The sequence below is a fragment of the Eulemur rufifrons genome, chromosome 28 (assembly GCF_041146395.1).
Source record: "Eulemur rufifrons isolate Redbay chromosome 28, OSU_ERuf_1, whole genome shotgun sequence".
NCBI classification, from domain to species: Eukaryota; Metazoa; Chordata; class Mammalia; order Primates; family Lemuridae; genus Eulemur; species Eulemur rufifrons.
This window is the reverse complement of record NC_091010.1, coordinates 71567928-71587382: the sequence shown is the minus strand read 5'-3', so window position 1 is coordinate 71587382 and position 19455 is coordinate 71567928. Positions and strand designations below refer to the sequence as shown.

General features: G+C 39.2%; 1 long non-coding RNA gene and 1 pseudogene across 1 annotated transcript in view; one reads left to right on the top strand and one right to left on the bottom strand.

Annotated features, from left to right (window-relative positions):
* LOC138376170 (programmed cell death protein 1-like) overlaps positions 1 to 19455 on the top strand; it is a 221197-nt pseudogene that overhangs the window by 119629 nt on the left and 82113 nt on the right.
* Positions 1860 to 19455, bottom strand: part of LOC138376253 (uncharacterized) — a 28016-nt gene continuing 10420 nt past the window's right edge. The window contains exons 3-4 of the long non-coding RNA XR_011231655.1: positions 12491 to 12661; positions 1860 to 1994 (exon numbers count right to left, since the gene is read on the bottom strand). This is a non-coding gene — a long non-coding RNA (uncharacterized lncRNA). The remainder of the gene's footprint in view (positions 1995 to 12490; positions 12662 to 19455) is intronic.

Sequence of the window (19455 nt, the reverse complement as noted above, 5' to 3'; positions counted from 1 at the left end):
CAGTACCAGGGCAGGAAAATCTAAACTGTAATTTATGACTAGCTGGAGGCTCAGCGTAGACAAGTTTAAGAGTTAAGGACGCCAGGGGTGCCTGGTCTTAGGCAGGCCCCCACACGTCTGTGGGTTTCACCTCCAGGAACTGTCCTACCAGGTTCCCACAGTGAAGGTCAGAGAAAGTCTCCTGTGCCTCAGCAAAGGGAGGGGAAGGCAGCCATGGTGCAACACACCAGAGCGTTCTGTTCTCCTAGTAAGGCTGGCCCTCGAGAGGAATTTTCACCGGAGCCTAACCAACCGGGTTTTACCAAAAACTAACCTAGTTGGGGGAGGGGAAATAAATATCCCATTCCAGTCTGCTCCAGCCTTTTTGTCTCACTTGGGGGTAGAAACAAAACTGAGAAGCACTTTTGTGTAGGTCACAGTCAGGGGCACAGACTCACTGACAACCTGAGAACTAACCACAGCACTATCTAATGTCTCCCCTCCCCCTACACCTTGTCACACACCTACAGGGCTCCCACATAATGGGATGACAAAAGAAACAAGTGTCTTATTAGTCTCAAACTCAAAGACAAGAGAGGACAAGCATAAGGGCACAAGAGGAAACTTTATCCTCCAACACCTAAAGCTAGTAAATAGTAAATAGTAAAACGGCCTAAACCCCAACCAGATAAACATAAAACCTCACAACAAATGCATATTTACCATGGCGCCTTTTACCCAGTATATCATCATGTTCAACAAAAAATTACAAGGCATACTTAATATGGCAATAGGACTCAAGTGTTCCACAATCTTTTAAAACGCTGTTGAAAATGTAATCTTTGATAACATGGTCGATTATAAGAAGTCAGGATAAGCAGGGATATTCAGCCAACACTAGCACTATTCAACATTATACTAGAGGTCTTAGTTAATTCAGTTAAGTTCCAAAAGGATAAACAGTTTAAATATCAGGAAACAACTAAAAAATGCCACTATGTGGATATATTTGGAAGACAATAAGCATTTCAACTATCAAACTAACTGAAAACCAGGCCCAGCAGTGCATGCCTGTAGTCCCAGCTACTAGGGAGGCTGAGGACAGAGGATCACCTGCATCCAGGTGTTTGAAGACCAGCCTGGGCAACATAGCAAAATCCCATCACAAAAAAGAAAATGATAATAACAAAAATAAAATTTAAAAAACTAATTCAAGAGTTCAGTATGGTGTTTGGATTAAAAATTAGCATATAAAAATTATTAGGTTCCTATATATTAATCAGTTAGGAAAATATAACAATAGGACTTCAAATAGAAAAAAAAATCCATAAAATACCTAGACCAAATCTAACAAGAAATATGCAAACTTACATAATAAAATTTTACAACTTTACTAAAAGAATATGAGACTGGGCGCTGTGGCTCATGCGTATAAACCTAGCACTTTGGAAGGCTAAGGCAAGAGGATTGCTTGCACTCAGAAGTTCAAGACCAGCCCGAGCATGAGTGGAACCCTGTCTCTAGAAAAAAATAGAAAAATTAGCCGGGCATGGTGGCGCATGCCTGCAGTCTCGTATACTCGGGAGGTGAGGCAGCAGGATTGCTTAAGCCCAGGAGTCTGAGGTTGCTGTAAGCTAGGTTGATGCCACGGCACTCTAGCCCGGGCAACAGAGTGAGACTCTGTCTCAAAAATAAATAAATAAATAAATAAATAAATAAAAGAAGAAGTACCAGTACCTGCTCAAATTCCTGACCTTCAAAAATGAGAGGTAAATTATTAATAAAACAATTGCTCGTTAAAACCACTAAGTTCTAAGATAGTTTGTTACATGGCAATAGATAACAGGAGCCTGTACATGATTATTTTCATTTAGTCTGTATACACTTTTTAACTAAAGATTTTCATGTTTTTGAGGAAATCTTTGTGTAACTATCCTTATTGGCCCAAATGAGGTCATCCAATTCCTATCAAGATTGCAAACTGTCATGGGCTTCTGGTCCCAACAGAATCAACCCTGGGAAGGAAAAAACATGGAAGTAAATCCAGATTCCAGGAACAGTAATAGCAGCAGCAACAAAAACAAACAGAAACTGCTGGAGATACCAGAAGCTGTACTGAACTTATCAGAGAGGAAACTGGTGACCAGAAGCAAAGGGCAGCAGAGGTCGGAGTTAAAAGACAGATTAGCTAAAAGCTTTTTTGAATTCTGCCCTTGCCCCTCCTCGATTGTCCCTTCACCACAGAAATTAGCAGCAACAGCCTAGATGTCTTTGGCAGCAAGATAAACTCCAGACAACACAGAAGCCCTGTGGGGGAAGCTGTGGAAACAGGTAGAGCCACTCAGCGCTCACCCTTCGTGCCCCCACTCGGGCTCCCGCAGCAAGGGCCAGGGGTACGGAGCCGAGAGGGAGTTACGATCTAAGGACACTGCCTCTTCCTGATATTACTCATTCTGAGAGTGTACGAAGCAAACCCTCATCAGAAGTTGCCTGATGCAGCATCAGCCCAGAGGAGACTCAACAGCACATCAGCGGTGCCAGGCGGCTGGCTGACCTGAGACTCAGGCCCTTCCTCTCCTTAAACTCACCTGGACTGACACAAATTCCAATGCACATTAGAGTAAGTAACTAATGCCCCCCCCAAGGGACATAGACAAACAGATACATCTGGGGCATAAAACTACTGTAAAAGAAAGACAACACTCTAAACACTTTATGCCATCTGAAGTAGAATTATTGGAATGGAGGATCCAAGAATACAGCCCTAAGAAGTCAATGAGAGATGTAAGCACTAGGAAATGAAAACAAGAAACAATGAAAAAGAATCAAGTAGAAATATTGAGCATGAAAAAGAGACAATATCCAGATAATCGGAGTTTCAGAAGGAAGGAAGAAATAAAGCATTTCAAGAAATAATGAGGGTAACTTTCCCAGAATTAAAGATAAAAGAAGTCAATATTATAAGGGCTCAAAGAGCCAAATAACAGAGGAAACTGTTCCTGGAAAATTTAAGTTCACCACAGAAAAAATTCGAAAACACTGAAAGAAAAGAATAGACCAACGCCAAAGCAAAAGAATAAGATTAATATATATCGCAGTACGTAACACTGGATACAAGATGGAGTAACCCAAATTCACAATCCATACTTTTTGAGGCAAGGGTTTTTTCAGAATTTAAAATTGCTATAGCTTGAATGTATCCTCCAAAAACCATGTGTTGGAAACTCAATATCCAATGCAACAGTATTGGGACTAAGGATCAGCCCTCACGGACGGATTCATGCTGGCCCTGCACTGAGAGTGCGTCCATCAGGAGGGGTTCATTATAAAGGGGCGAGTTCCCCCACTGCCTCGCTTTTTCTGCCCAGCGAGATACCAGCCTCTCGCTCTTGGACTTCCTATCCTCCAGAACTGTGAGCCAATAACTTCTGATTCATTATAAACTACCCAGTCTGTGGTATTCTGTTACAGACAAACAAAACAAACTAAGACAAAAATTTTTCAGATGTTACAAAAGTAATATGGTATATATCATATATTATGTAACATCCAGAGCAGTGTCTAAGGCACTAACCCATAATTGAACTCATTAATATTTTGAAGCAAAATCTGTAAATACATTAAATGAGCTGAACAAAAGCCATAAATACCCTCATGACAATTCAGGTTGGGTTCTTCTGCCAAATGAGCCATAAACAGCCTCACGTCAGCTTGTTGGGTTTTGTTGCCAAATGAGTTACAAGAAGTCTTTTGGTTTTCAGATCTTTTTTTGATTTTGGAATTCCAGGTAAAGGATTGTTACCTCTATTTTAAGTCTTGAATTAAAAGAACTTTACATTTAGAATTTTCCATCTAGACAAAATATCATTCCAATATATTAGGCAAAAATATTCCCAAGAACACAAAGCCTCAGAATGTCATATAAAGCCCACTAAGCACAATCTTGGAGGAATATTGAAAAGAAAAAGAAAAAGAGAGAGACAAAGTAAAAGTAGTCAAATGCCTTCATATCAAACAAAACTCTGACCTAAAATACTAGCAATACATTCATTGGGGACGGGGAGTCAGGACACACACCCAGAGAACATAAGAGTGCGCTAGAGTATTTGTCATATGTGGGGGAAGAAAAAGCTACTTTAAGTGTAACCAATATGCAGAAATAAACAGGAATGGGTCTAAAGGACAACCAGCATAAGAACAATAATAGAAAAAAATACAACCTATCCAATGAAAGGCAGGAAAGGGGGAAAAGACCAAAAGCAAGCCCAATTAGAGTAATTACAACAGGGGCCGATGCAGAAGGATCATTTCAGGCCAGGAGTTCACGACCAGCTTGAGCTAGAACGAGACCCCATCTCTACAAAACATAGAAAAATTAGCTGGGCATGGTGGCATGAATCTATAGTCCCAGCTACTCCAGAGCCTGCGGCAGGAGGACCACTTGAGCCCAGGAGTTGGAGGTTGCTGTGAGCTATGATGATGCCACGGCACTCTAGCCTGGGAGACAGAGCAGGACCCTGTCTCAAAAAAAAAAAAAAGAATTACAATAATGTAAACGAGTTGAACTTGCCAATTTAAAAAGAAATTAGGCCAAAGATTTTATGGTGGGTTAAAAAATCATAAAGCAATATGGTCCCTACAAGAGACATATTTAAGAAATGATACATCAGATGAGTATGAACCGGGCTAGAGTGCGATGATGTCAGCCTCACTCACAGCAACCTCAGACTCCTGGGCTCAAGCAATCCTTCTGCCTCAGCCTCCCGAGTTGCTGGGACTACAGGCATGTGCCACCATGCCCGGCTAATTTTTTTCTATATATTTTTAGTTGGCCAGATAATTTCTATTTTTAATAGAGACGGGGGTCTCGCTCTTGCTCAGGCTGGTCTCGAACTCCGACCTCGAGTGATCCACCCGCCTTGGCCTCCCAGAGTGCTAGGATTATAGCTGTGAGCCACAGCACCCGGCCCAGAAAAGCCTTTCTGAGCCCATTCCTTTCAGCTGGGACTGACTTAGTCACATAGGTTTTAATTTTATGCAACTTAGTATATTTACCTGAAATGCTGATCTTTTAAGTGAATTAGGAGTGGAAGGTGGGAGAATGATCTTTTCAAGTCACAGTGTTAATTTTTCCTCCCCACACCCAGGGTCTCATGTCATTCTGGTTCTCTTAAACCTATAATAAACCACTGAGTTTTAAGTTCCTGTATAGAATGGAATTCCAAACCTCTTACTTCAGCTGCAGTTGTCCTCTACCCTAGGGCCATAGAAAGTGGTTTGGAGTGCAGTTTCTGCCGCTGGGAAGAACTACTGATCTCCCTAACAAGGATAACTGCACTGATACATAGCATGTTAGGCTGCAGCCCGCTGCTAGATGCGGCCTGCACTGTGTGCAGTGGTTTCCCTCGCCCTGTGTCAGGCACCACTGTTGTGCAGTTTGACGCGCAGGGCTGTTTCTCAAAATGTATTTTGAGACCCCCTGCTGAGGCAGAAGGATTGCTTGAGCCCAGGAGTCTGAGGTTGCTGTGAGCGAGGCTGACATCACAGCACTCTAGCCCGGGCAACAGAGTGAGATTCTGTCTCACAAGGAAAAAAAAATAAAGGCTTTTCTTTTTTTAAGAGACAGGGTCTTGCTCTGTTGCCCAGGCTGGACTACAGTGGCACAATCATAGCTCACTGCAGTCTCAAACTCCTGGGTTCAAGCAATCCTCTTAGCTCAGCTGGGACTATAGGCATGCACCATGATCCCAGCTAATTTTTTTTTTTTTTAAAGAAACAGGGTCTTGCTGTTCTCCAGGCTGTTCTCAAACTCCTGGGCTCAAGCAATCTTCCCGCCTCCACCTCCCAAAGTGCTAAGATTACAGGTGTGAGCTACCATGTGTTGCCCCAAAAAGGCTTGTAGAAGTGACAGGCAGAGCTTTAGTGTAGGAAAAGCACTCACCCTAACAATGGCCAGCTAATTAATTAAGGTCACCAACTCTATTTACATAAGCATATCCCCTTAGATGGCAATTATTTCCAGATACTTCTAAACTGGACCATTAACTAAAAAACTGGAAATTTAGTATCAGTTTCCATTCCCTAAACTTTAAACTAGTATTAGACATTAAAATATTTTCTATCTACAGGCCAGACATAGTGGCTGATGCCTATAATCCCAGCACTTTGGGAAGCCAAGACAGGAAGACTGCTTCGAGACCAGCCTGGGCTAAATAGTGAGACCTCATGTCCACAAAAAAATTTAAAAATTAGTTGGGAATGGTGGTGCATGCCTGTAGTCCTAGCTACTTGGAAGGCTGAGGTTGGGGGATAGCTTGAACCCAGGAGTTCAAAGTTACAGTGCGTTATATTGTATCACTATACTCCAGCCTGGATGACAGAGCAAGACCTTGTCTCTTAAAAATATATATATTTATATACATTTTTCCTAGCTATAGATGAAGATTTTCACATTGGATTAAATTCCCAAAACTGAAGAGCTAATACCAATCATTCTATTCCCTGAAAGTTTCCCAAACTCCTTCTTTATAGATATTAACATTTAGAAAGGGAGAAACTCAAGAGCCATTAAGGCTGATGTGTGAAAAAATATCCCATTGTATTTCTGGGTTTTAAAAAATTTCAATTTCTACAATGTGTACATTCTCTCACATTTAGTGAACAGATTATTCCTTTTGCCTCTGTGGGGGGTGGGGGCTCAATACCTAAACCCAACAGATTGCTTCTAGTAGACTGGTACGCATAGCAAGATGCTATGAAGTCAGAATGGGAAATCAGGATCAGAAGTCAGCCATATGACCACAAAACCAGGAAACTAAAGCTGTTAATACTGTATAAATAGTTTCTGAGTTTTTTCCATCTCTAAAACTGCTATATTCTTTTCCTATCACCAGTGAAAAAATAAGCTATCAAGATAACTCACTAATCAGATAATTACAAGAATTAACTTTTTCAACAAATATTCACTGAGCTCCTACATATTAGGACCACATAGATATTTTAATGAAACATATATAAATTAAATATAAGTCAACATATTATAAAACTATATTTTTAAAAGCACAAAAATAAAATAAGCACTATATTCTTTTTTTTTTTTTTTTTTTTTTGAGACAGAGTCTCACTCTGTTGCCCAGGCTAGAGTGAGTGCCATGGCATCAGCCTAGCTCACAGCAACCTCAAACTCCTGAGCTCAAGGGATCCTCCTGCCTCAGCGTCCCGAGTAGCTGGGACTACAGGCATGCACCACTATGCCCGGCTAATTTTTTCTATATATATTTTTAGCTGTCCATATAATTTCTTTCTATTTTTAGTAGAGATGGGGTCTCGCTCTTGCTCAGGCTGGTCTCGAACTCCTGAGCTCAAACGATCCGCCCACCTTGGCCTCCCAGAGTGCTAGGATTACAGGCGTGAGCCACCACGCCCGGCCAGCACTTTATTCTTGAAACTATCATAGAAGCAAAATATTTGTAGACGACCAGAGATTAACTACAGTGCAGTTTAACAAAAGTAACTTTATTTTTAGTTTGTAGCAACTGCAACACAGTGACAATTAAACACTTTTTAAGATCATTTTATACACACTTTAAAATCTGGCCTATACAGATGTCAAAATTGAATTGACAATATTCAACATATACTTCTGATTTTAAAAAGTCTTAACCAGCAAACCGATCTCTTTCACATTTATAAAGTACACTCAAAGGCAGACATAATGCTTAATCGTTCCTAGGACATAGGTGCATCTTAAAAAAGAAAAAAATGCTCTATGTCAAAATATTATAAACATTCCAAAAATGTAAGCATTTAATGGAACATCAGAAGCATTAATTATTGAACAAGACAAGATGCTCCTTATAATCACAATGTTCTAGAAGTTCTAGCCAATGCAATAAACAATCTGACTCCAGAGTCCATTCCTTTTAATTTTCTACATCTCTCTTCAAAAAGAATAATAGATTTGTGAAGACCACTTAAAATCTTTTAAAATCCTGAAGGAAAAATGAAAACAGGTAAAAAAAAAAAATACATCAAAAATGTTAAATGTCAATACCAATTAAAGAAATAAAAATGAAGAAAATAACAAATATTTTCTGCTCAAATGGGCAGACTTAAAAAATATTATAATTCTAAAGATTTCATGAATTCATTGAATAGTCCTAGGATTACAGACCAGAACTTCATAATTAAAGTTTAAAAGACTAAATAACGTGCCGTTATCCTTACCCCTAGAATCCCAATCCCAGGAATCAAGTTTCAGAAAATACTCACGGATGTGCCCAGACTGAACCTGGGAGTGGACACTGGGCTGCGATTACCCTTCCCATGTTTCTGACAGACAACACTGATAGAATTTTATTTTAGAAAATGTGGCATCAGAGATAGGTTTCAATTTTCTTAGCCCATCATGTAGCTGTGATATGTGATGGGTTAAAAGTGCATTTTAAAATTTTTCTTTCTTTTTCCCTGTACAGTAAGATTTCAAGACAGTCCCTTCTTCCCCCTTCCCTTCCTCTCTCACCATGTCCTGAAGAAAGTCCCTGCTGAAAAGAACAGTAACCCCGTGGGCAAGACATGGCGCCTTCCGCACTGGCCCTGAGCAGCACAGCACAATCCACAGTCTGAACAGCGGTTAAGGGCACAGACCTCAGAGCCAAAAGCTCTAGGTTACAATCTCAATTCTCCTGTCTCCTAGCTGAATGAACCTTGATACAGTCACTTAACCTCTCTAAATTTTCTCAAGTATATAAATGAATACAATTTATTAAACAGGTAAGTTAAGATAATACAGAAAAGTACTTTACACAGAGCCTAGCATTTATTTAGTAGTTCAACTAATGTTAAGATATTATTATCTGTATTATTAGGGGAAAAAAAAAAAAGCCACCTGTCCATTCCTTAAAAAAAAAGATTGTCTTACCTGTTCATGTTGTTCTAACAGAATACTTGAGGCTGGGTTAATTTATAAATAAAAGAAGTTTATTTGGCCCACAATTCTGGTGGCTATAAAGACCAAAAGCATGGCACCAGCATCAGCTCGGCTGCCGGTAAAGGCCTCAGCTGCACTAGCACATGGAGAAAGGGAAAGGCAAGCAGGCATGTGTGAAGGGGGACCACACAGGAGAGGACCCTCACTTTACAGCACCCACTCTCGGGGAACTGATCCATTCCCACAAGGGAGAGAACGTGCTCCCTGGGGAGAGCATTAGTCTCCTCAGGAGGGATCCACCTCCCCGACCAAACACCTGCCACCAGGCCCCACCTCCCAACACTGCCTCACTGATTGTTTTGGCAGGGACGAATCACATCCAAACCACAGCAGAGAAGTCACATTAAATACACAGTATGTACAGTCCACCCTCAGGATCCAGGGGTTCTGCATCCAGGGATTCAACCAAGCATGGATAGAAAACCTCTCGGGGAAGAAAATTCCACAAAGTTCCAAAAAGGAAACCTTGAATTTGTCACATGAATAAAGTGATATACAGGCATCATAATGGGTATTAGAAGTAATGATTTAAAGTATATGGGAGGATGTGTGTAAGGTATATGTAATTACAATGCCATTTTATATAAGGAACTTGAGCATCTGTGGTCCTGGAACCAATTTCTCACAGATAATGAGGGATGTCTACCAAATTAAACTTTCTAAAATATAAAAAGTTCTGCAATTTAAAAACACATGTGGGCCCCAAGATTTTGAATAAGTGATTGTGGTCCTGCACCTTTATAAACTCTCCTTATGAAAAAATAATACTGACTTATGGTATTTATTTTTTTAAGTCAGCCAGATTCCAAGTTGCCCATAATTGTTTATTTTTCAGTTCTAGAGGTGCCAAGGGTTCAGCAGGAGTCCCTGACAAAGGGCCAATCACTGTAGATGAACACATCCTCCTTTTTTCTAGAACCCTAACTTCCATTGATAAGAATACATTCACAGTAAGACTGTTCACATAATGTCAGTCTCATCGAGTTAACAACAAACTCCATTTGCAATGGCGTGGACTACATATTTGTTTACCACCTTAGTCCTTGTATTTGGTACTGAAAAAAAAAAATCAGTGAGTAGATTGCATTATCTGCTACCTGGCATAACTGTATTACAGGCTTACTTCCCTAACTCACAATTCAAGATTTAGTGAGTTACTTGAGCTCTTATTATAAAGGTATGGAATGAGTGATGAGAAGGATGTATCAGGACATTTTCACATACATGTAAGAGAAAAATCCAAAGCAAATTGGATGAAACAAGGTGTTTACTGACTCCTATAACTGAAAGTGTAAAGGCATAGCACCTTCACGGAAGGCTTGGGCTACCAGCTCAACTGAGGTGACCAGGGCATGGTTTTTCTCCACCCTGTTCCTTCAGTGTTGACTTCTTATTCAACTAGCTTTCCTTTGATGGTCAGAAGATAACTGCCAGGAGTTCAATGACTATGTTTTCAGGTTGAAATTCAGAAAAAAAAGTGCCTTCATCCCAGCATTCCTAGCAAATGTCCTAAGATTCATTCTGACTGATCAGGCTTAAGTCACATGCCTGCCATGATTGGCTTAGGTAAGACACATGATCCATTCCTACAAACCCATCAAAACTTATATGAAACAAAGCACATTAAAGTTGACCTTAGTGATTTAAATTTCTTATATTACTAAACAACGATATTACTGCATTTAAACTGATGGGTAAAGCACATCATATAACTTTCCCTATCTTCTTAAAAATTACTCTCCCAGATTTTCATCACAACCTATCAAGAAAAAAAAATTAAAATTTTCCCTTAATGTAAATCACTTTTTGAAGGATTCAAAATGTACTACTAGATTACCTGGTAAAATCAAAACCACAAGTTCATGATTGTTCTTGTTAACATAACTGAAAGCAACACCATGGATTTTCAAGAAGAAAAAGAGCTCCTTACCCCATACTTTTTTGAGATTATCATAACAACTTAAAAGATAGAAGAGTACAGGAATATCTTGACTGTGGCAAAAAAGAAAGGAAGAAAGAAAAAAAAAAAGGAGTGGTTTGTTTCATACAGCCTTAAAATATAAGCAACTAGATAATCCATCCTATGGCTCAAGACCCCTCTTACCATACTCACCACCACACCTCTTCTCTTGCCCCGCCCAAAACACAGGGTCCCAGGAACACAGTGGGGGATGCGCACTTTAGGGAATCTTACTGTGAATGCGCACTCCAAAGCCAAATACAAATCATTCCTGAACTGTTTTCGAATGTTCACGTCCCTCAGTCTTACAATTAGCACAGAAAACACAAAGTTTACTCTCAGATTTTACAATGGAGAAGAAAGCAAAATTGCATTTATTAGACTGAAAGCCAATACTCAAACATGTACGAGTATTCTGGTTCTGATGGTAAAGTTGCACAAAAACAAAAGGCAAAATCCAAGCAGTATGTTTTAGAGTAGAACTAACCACCTGAACACATATTACACACTAGTCATCTTAAATAAAAAGTCAAACTTCACTAATAATCCTAGAGGGAAGTAGTGTGGTTAAAGAAAAGGATGTGAATTAGAAGAAAATCTCTATTCAATTCCGTGAACTGGTTTTTCAAATACTCCACCATTCAAATAATTCAGTTCAACAAATATGTACTTAGGAATTCACTAAGAAGAGCGCATTAATGTCAGACACGATAGGGATATAAACATAGCCTTTGACTTCAAACAGTCCTGAACAGCATAAAACATAATCAAGTAGAAATGCCTGAGACACTAAAAGATAGGGCTTTGGGTAATCAGAAAAGGAAGAAATCAAACGAATGTGGATGATTTCTATAGCAAATAACACAAAATCTCAAGGCAAAATTACTTAAACAATAAAGCAATTCAGATAGGGTGGCTCTAGGCACAGTAAACGGGGCTCCAGTTCTACTTTTCTGCAATCCTGTTGGTGCTGCCCTCCATCATGGAGGCATCGCCTTTGAGCTACTAGAAAAACGGCTACAGCACTCCCAGATGTCACATCCAGATAAAACCAGCCCTGGAGAGAAGAGGAACCATCTTTTTTCTTCCTTTTCTCAAATGCAAGAAAACCTTCCCCAGAAGCCTCTTGCAGAGTTCTCTTTTATCTCCCATCAGCCAGAACTGTCTCTCATATCCATTACTAGAACAATCACTTCCAGAGGGAATGAGATCCACTACAACTAAATTACCATGGATACCGGTAACCATCATGACCATCACTTCAGTGTTGGCTGAATATTTCAAGAATATTTCCGGCCTTGGAATGAAGAAGAAATAAAAAAGAAAAATACATAAGCAAAGGAAGAGATGTGCCTAACTGGAAGAAGAAAGCCAAATTCTGAAATCATACATTAAATACACTGTTAGGGATAAAGAATTCTCTTAAACTGCACTGTTGTCTTTCCCAGTGATACGAAAATTAACTTACTGTTCATTAGTAAATGCTAAGAATGCAGAATTCGTCCTATTTTTATGGAAAGGATTGCGGTTATTTAATTATCAGTGGGGACAATCAGACTTACCACTCCTCATCAGTGGAGCCACCCATTCAGCTACGTCTGGGCTTAGAACATTCCACATTACGCATCCAGATGACTCTGCAGACTCACTGCCAATAGTTCCTCCTTGAAGGTTTCTTCTCATCTGGGGAAGAGGTTTCACTCAAAAATCCACACACTCCAAACCGGCCCTATCTGCAAATGAAAGCATGGAATTAGGAGGCAAAAAGCTGCAGGGAGCAATTCCCCCTTCCCCATCTATAATTAACTGATATTTATGAAAACTGAACTCAAACATCAGACTAAGCACCACGTTTAAACTAAGCAACCTACACTTCAACACTTGTAATGTGCTTATTATGTGTGGTTACTGCCCTTTTCCCATCATATAAATCTGTTGTTGTTCCACAGTATACCAGGTACAACCCTACCAAACATTGCCAGTAAGCAGAATTCAGCAGACAGATATTTTTGTTGGACCCACACAAGGTTGGTCTCCACAGTGTGTTAAAGGATAGCTACCTACATTTATAAATCAGAAGACTTCACGTCAAAAATCAACACTTCTAGCTCTCTTGAAAAATCAGAAAATCTGGCAATACTGCACTCACGTTCCCACATGGTAATAATCTGCTGGGGCTGATTAACAGTGAACCCTCTAGGTGGGGCATGGACTTCGCAGTTCTCCAAAGACAACACCGCTCTTTCGTGTTACAACCTGGCTCACGGTTACCTGCCTGGACTCCACAGGCAGCTGAGCTTCCACTCTGCTACGTATTTGTAGTAGCTCCCAGGGAACATTTTATTATTGCCAAAGCCAGGCATGTTTTTCTGCCTCGAGGATATAATATAGCATAAGGGAATAACAACATGGGCTTAATCAGAGCACCCAAGACCTCAGTTCTAATTCTGTAAATGACTAGCTATGGGACCTCAGGCCTGTTTTTAACCTAAAATATATTTCTTCATTTACAAGCACCCAAATAAACCTATAAGCATTTAACACAGTAGGCAAACAGGCCTAAAATCTAACCTGTCCAAGCCGAATTGATACTCTTAAATCCAGGCCGGGCGCGGTGGCTCACGCCTGTAATCCTAGCACTCTGGGAGGCCGAGGCGGGTAGATCGCTCAAGGTCAGGAGTTCGAGACCAGCCTGAGCAAGAGCAAGACCCTGTCTCTACTAAAAATAGAAAGAAATTATATGGACAACTAAAATATATATATAGAAAAAATTAGCCGGGCATGGTGGCGCGTGCCTGTAGTCCCAGCTACTCGGGAGGCTGAGGCAGTAGGATCGCTTAAGCCTAGGAGTTTGAGGTTGCTGTGAGCTAGGCTGACGCCACGGCACTCACTCTAGCCCGGGCAACAGAGTGAGACTCTGTCTAAAAAAAAAAATAAAAAAAAAATAAATAAATAAATAAAAAGAATTCTTAAATCCACTGCTTCCTCATTCTTCCTCATCTCAATAAATCATACCATGACCCACACAGTTCTGCTCAAGCCACAAACATGAAAGTCCTTACTATATACTCTCCTTGTCCCCCAAAATCATCAGCAAGGCAATTGATTCGCCCTCCAAAATACATAATTTGAACAGATGGCTAGAATTCCAGCCATGAAAACAAACAGCAATTCCTCCCTCAGAATCAAATACTTTGCTGAAATTGCCTATAAATTCAACTACTTACATAAGAGTAGCTTGAAATGTCAAGGTTCCATATTATGAGGAATATTATATTTCATTAAAAGGAAAATGAAGACAAATATTGGGGATGCTGCATATCATTCCTTGCAAGGTATTGATATCACAATTCATAAGCTTACGCAATTCTTCAACTCTAAGCTGACAAGGAACTCAGAGGTTATGCTAAATCTTATAATGAAATTGGGAAAACCAAAAGACTACTGTTAGCAGAACTAAAGTGATTTTAGGAACGTTGCAGGATACATGATCAATACTCAAAAACGAGCTCTATTCCTATAAAACAATTGTTCAAAGAACAATCAGAAACTGACACTGTAAAAAAAGTTCATTTATAATATGAAAAATATGAATTATGAATCAATTATCAAATGATGTGCAAAGACAAATAGAGAGAGATACTATGTTCATAGATCGGTGCAGTCAATGGTGTTAACATGTCAATTCTCCCCAATTTAAGCAATAGAGTCAGCGCAATTCTAGTTAAAATCCCAGCAGACTTTTTTGTAGAAATTGACGTTGATTCTAAAATCACATAGAAATGCAAAAAAGATAGCATAGTGAAAATAACTTTGAAAAAGAATACCATTAGAAACCTTATACTATGTGAATTCAAGGTTTATTATAAAGCTATGAAAAGAAAGTACTGATACATACAACATGGATAAACCTTGAACATACTAAGTGAAAGAAGACAGTTACAAAAGGCCACCTATTACCTTCTGTGCTGACAGAAATGTAAAATTGTACAGCTACTCTGGAAAACAGTCTGGCAGCTCCTCAAAATGTTAAATGTAGAATTACCATATGATCCAGCAATTCCACTCCTAGGTATATATCCAAGATAAATTAAAACATATCCACACAAAAAAACCCGTACGTGAATTTTCATAGCAGCGTTGTTCATCACAGTTGTTTGGGTTCACTCACTCACTATCTATGCATTAGTGAATAGAGAAGTTAAATGTTGTATATCCTACAATGGAATAATATTTAGCCATAAAAGAGAATGATGTACTGATATATACTTTCCAGATCACACTTGAAACATTATGCTAAATGAAGAAAGCCAGTTGGCCACACAGCATATAATTCCATTTATATTACATGTCCAACAAGGCAAATCTAGAAAGACAAAATATGTTAGGGGCTGAGGAGAGGGAAGAACGGGGAATGACTGCTGATTTCTTTTTTTGGGGGGGGTGATGAAAATACTGTAAAATTAGATAGTGGCAAGGGCTGTATAACACTGACTTATGTACTTTAAAAAGGTGTTTATGTTATATGAATAATCTCAATAAGGCTGTTACAATAAAAAAAAAAATTTCTCCCCTCACTCCCGCAAAACAGAAAAATGGGTTATTTCCTTAGGATGTACTCTCGGAAGTACTAAGTTCCGCTCTGTGACATGTGCCAAAGTGCTTCTGAAACAGGTTCCACAGATGTGTACTCCCTCCAGCACTGCATTCAGCACCTGTGTCACTGTGCGCATGTCGGAATCAGCACCATCTCTTAAATCTGATAAAAAGTTTTTATTATTGGTTGAACATTTTTCCCTCCTATTTTCATCATATATTTCTTTCCAAAGGGTCAGTTCTTAGCCTTTAAAATTTACCATCCTTATGGATACAGCACAAATGCTTCACTTTCTCAAGAAATGTAGAAATAGTTACTTTCTTGCCATTTTGGTCAGCAATAATTAACTCATCCCAATGGGTTCCATTTCAGCTTTTAACAATAAAACCTGCCTTGAAGTCAAATATTTTGAAAGTTATAAGAACCACTCTGCTTCTCAGACAGGGAAATTAAGAAGGTCACTACAATACGAGTCCACCTGGGTTACGTCTATTTCCAGTTTCCTGACTGCAATTCACTTTTAAGTGAAATGTCCAAGTGGCTCCCAAGATATTTTGAAACCATAAGGTGCAGCAGAAAGGAAATGAAACATTTATTAGCATCTTGTACAAGCCAAGTGCTTTACGTGTATTACTTTATTTAATCTTAATAAGCCTATTACCCTCACTTAAATGAAAAGGAAAATAAAAATCACCCAGGGTAAGAACTTGCCATGCAGCAAATATGTGCCAGAGTTAGGGATCAAACTGAGGTGTGTCTACCTCCAAAGTCCATATTCTTTCCGCCACTTTACAGTGCTTCCCAAGCTTACTGACTCTGAAAAATCAGAAAGGACTTCAAACGTGAGTTCTGCCACTTACCGTGTGACTAGTTACTAAGCTTCTTTAGAACAGTTTACAAAAATAAAATAAATGTAAAATGAGGAGGCTAAAAACTCACTGTGGAATGAACTTTTTTTAAAAATAACATTTTTTTTTTTTTTTTTTTTTTTGAGACAGAGTCTCACTCTGTTGCCCGGGCTAGAGTGAGTGCCGTGGCGTCAGTCTAGCTCACAGCAACCTCAAACTCCTGGGCTTAAGCGATCCTACTGCCTCAGCCTCCCGAGTAGCTGGGACTACAGGCATGCGCCACCATGCCCGGCTAATTTTTTGTATATATATATATATATTTTAGTTGTCCATATAATTTCTTTCTATTTTTAGTAGAGACGGGGTCTCACTCTTGCTCAGGCTAGTCTCGAACTCCTGACCTCGAGCGATCCACCCGCCTCGGCCTCCCAGAGTGCTAGGATTACAGGCGTGAGCCACCGCGCCCGGCCAAAAAAAATAACATTTTTTTTAAAACAGCAAAATGCATGGAATAATTCTAAACACTTTTCTCGAATTTATCTCAAGATTCACTTTACCTTCCAACAAACAGAGACACCTGCATGTTCATTCACACACATAGAATGTGGATGAAAAACATTTTTTAGTGACTACACTGCCAGTCTCTAAACAAGAAATACATCATTTCTCAGTAAAAAAGTCCACAGTGACTACACTGCTTTTTATTCTTCTTTACCCTGTGAGAAGCGCTTTCCGCAACACACGCACCGTCCAGGATGTGGCATTGTGGGGTAAGAGAAATGGCCACTGAACAGAAAAAGACTGCAAGAGCTTGGGAGCAAGCAGTAATACAACACAGAAAAGGACATAGCTAAAAACAAGGCAAAACATCGACAGCCTACTCTACCCTAGGTAACAGGTACCTTTCCTGTGGCAAAGCAAAAAACATTTAAATTATAAAACTCCTAAAGGATCTTTGATTGGCTTTAAAAATTGCTACTTTAAGGCCCAGCACAGTGGCTGGCGCCTGTAATCCTAGCACTCTGGGAGGCCGAAGGAGGAGGATCCCTTCAGCTCAGGAGTTCAAGACCAGCTTGAGCAAGGGTGAGACCCCGTCTCCACCACAAACAGAAAAAATTAGCCAGGCATGGCGGCGCATGCCTGTCGTCCCAGCTACTCGGGAGGCTGAGGCAGGAGGATCGCTTGAGCTGAGGAGTAGGAGGTTGCAGTGAGATATGACGACTCCACCGGCACTCTTGCCCCAGCAACTGAGTAAGACCTGTCTCAAAAAAAATTGCTACCTTAAGACCCAAACAATTACTTGACAAGATTGGGACTGGTAATTTCCAAGGAGGCAATACACCAATGCATATCAGCAATTCTTCCACAAGAATTTTCACAGTCATAAAACAAAAGTCAAATCAAACATTAACATAAGAATTCTTACATGCTAAATTTTCTTTTTCTAAGAACTCCCTCACTCTGACACATAACAAGGGCAGCAATATCTAATAAAACTGCCATACTACACATAGATGAAGGCTGTTAAAAAAACACATTTTTCTTCTAGAAGTATTTTAATATTAAGACATCAGTAGGACTTGGGCAGTCTAAAAAATATGAACGTATTTACAGGCCCATATTTCACCATAGGGCTATTTAAAATAATTCTACTTTACATAGATAGAGTCAGGAACGGTTTTTGTTAGCCAGTATAAAACAATCAGGCTATTGTACAATGGTGACAGAGCTCTTGAGAAAAAAATTACTGCTTAAGTAATTCTTGTCTCCAGTTGACTTTGCCACATTCTACTCTCCATAAACACCATCATTTTTAATCACAACTTTGCTGACAGCTTTGCCCTTGTCAAACAAAATTTTCACTTTCCAATAAGACCCTTTCAAACTGAAGTAATAAAAAGCAATGCTTATATGATCATAATATTTGCTAAGGTAAAATGTTATAGAATAGTATGTATAGTAAGATCTTACTTTTGTGAAAAAGCATATATTCACTGATTTATCTGGAAGGACATTCATCAAAATATTACCAGTGGTTGGTTATCCTGCGGTGGTAGGAGTAAAGTTTTCTTCTTTACCTTATATGTACTTTCTGATGCTCTATATTAAACAGTTTTTTTTCATATGTACATAAGAGAGAGAACAATTTGAGTTAGAGGATAGGAAATGTAGGTGTCATATTTTATAATAATTCAATACCACCAGTTCAAATCCACTTATTCAGAATTAACATAAAACAAATGTTGCTCAAGAAATACCAATAAATTTCCCTGAGCCAATAAAGTTCAATTTTTAAACAATAAACTTCCTCAGATAAGAAAATGATGCCTGTAATTTCATGTCTCTTTACTGGAGAGCTGGGGGGAGGGTAGGAAATCGGCTGGAATGTCCAGGTAACCATAGGAAAGATAATAGGAAAAAACTCCAGAAACAAGACAGAATCATTTCATTGATTTAGTGACATTTATTTGTAGAAGAAATCACGGAGTAGCAGAAGTAAATGATCACAAAATGTAAGCAAGCACTTCAAGAGTAATAATGGGCAAAAGAAGAAAAAAGCCAGAAAAAAAAACCCAAAAAAACTGAACTCAGACATATTTATGTCAATCATGGGGGGAAAAGGGTAGATAATGCTGTATCACTAACTGAATCAGATCTGCTTTCTTGACTAGAAAAGGAACACCTTTCAAAAGGCTTATTTACTGCTCAGTAGCGAAACCAAGAACACTCTCAGAGGAATCTGAAGATCTTTTGGGCCTGCTTTGGAATAAGCTAAACTATTAGATATGCAGTTAAATAATTAACATACAAACATATACGTAGCTAATTTTATGCATTAAATGAATATCAAAGTAATCATCAGATGTGAAGAGAACATAATTTTGAAAAAGAAAGAAGGTAAAGCACTGAGATAATTTCAGTAACTCCTATGAAGAAATTATCTTTAAACCAAAACAGTAACTCTACTAGGTTAAAACATAAGAAATTACCAATATTCAAGCAAAAACCAGCAATTTCACATGGGCCCACCCAGTGGTCTCCTGATAAATATTGAACCACAACCTCTTTTGAAAAAAAGAGC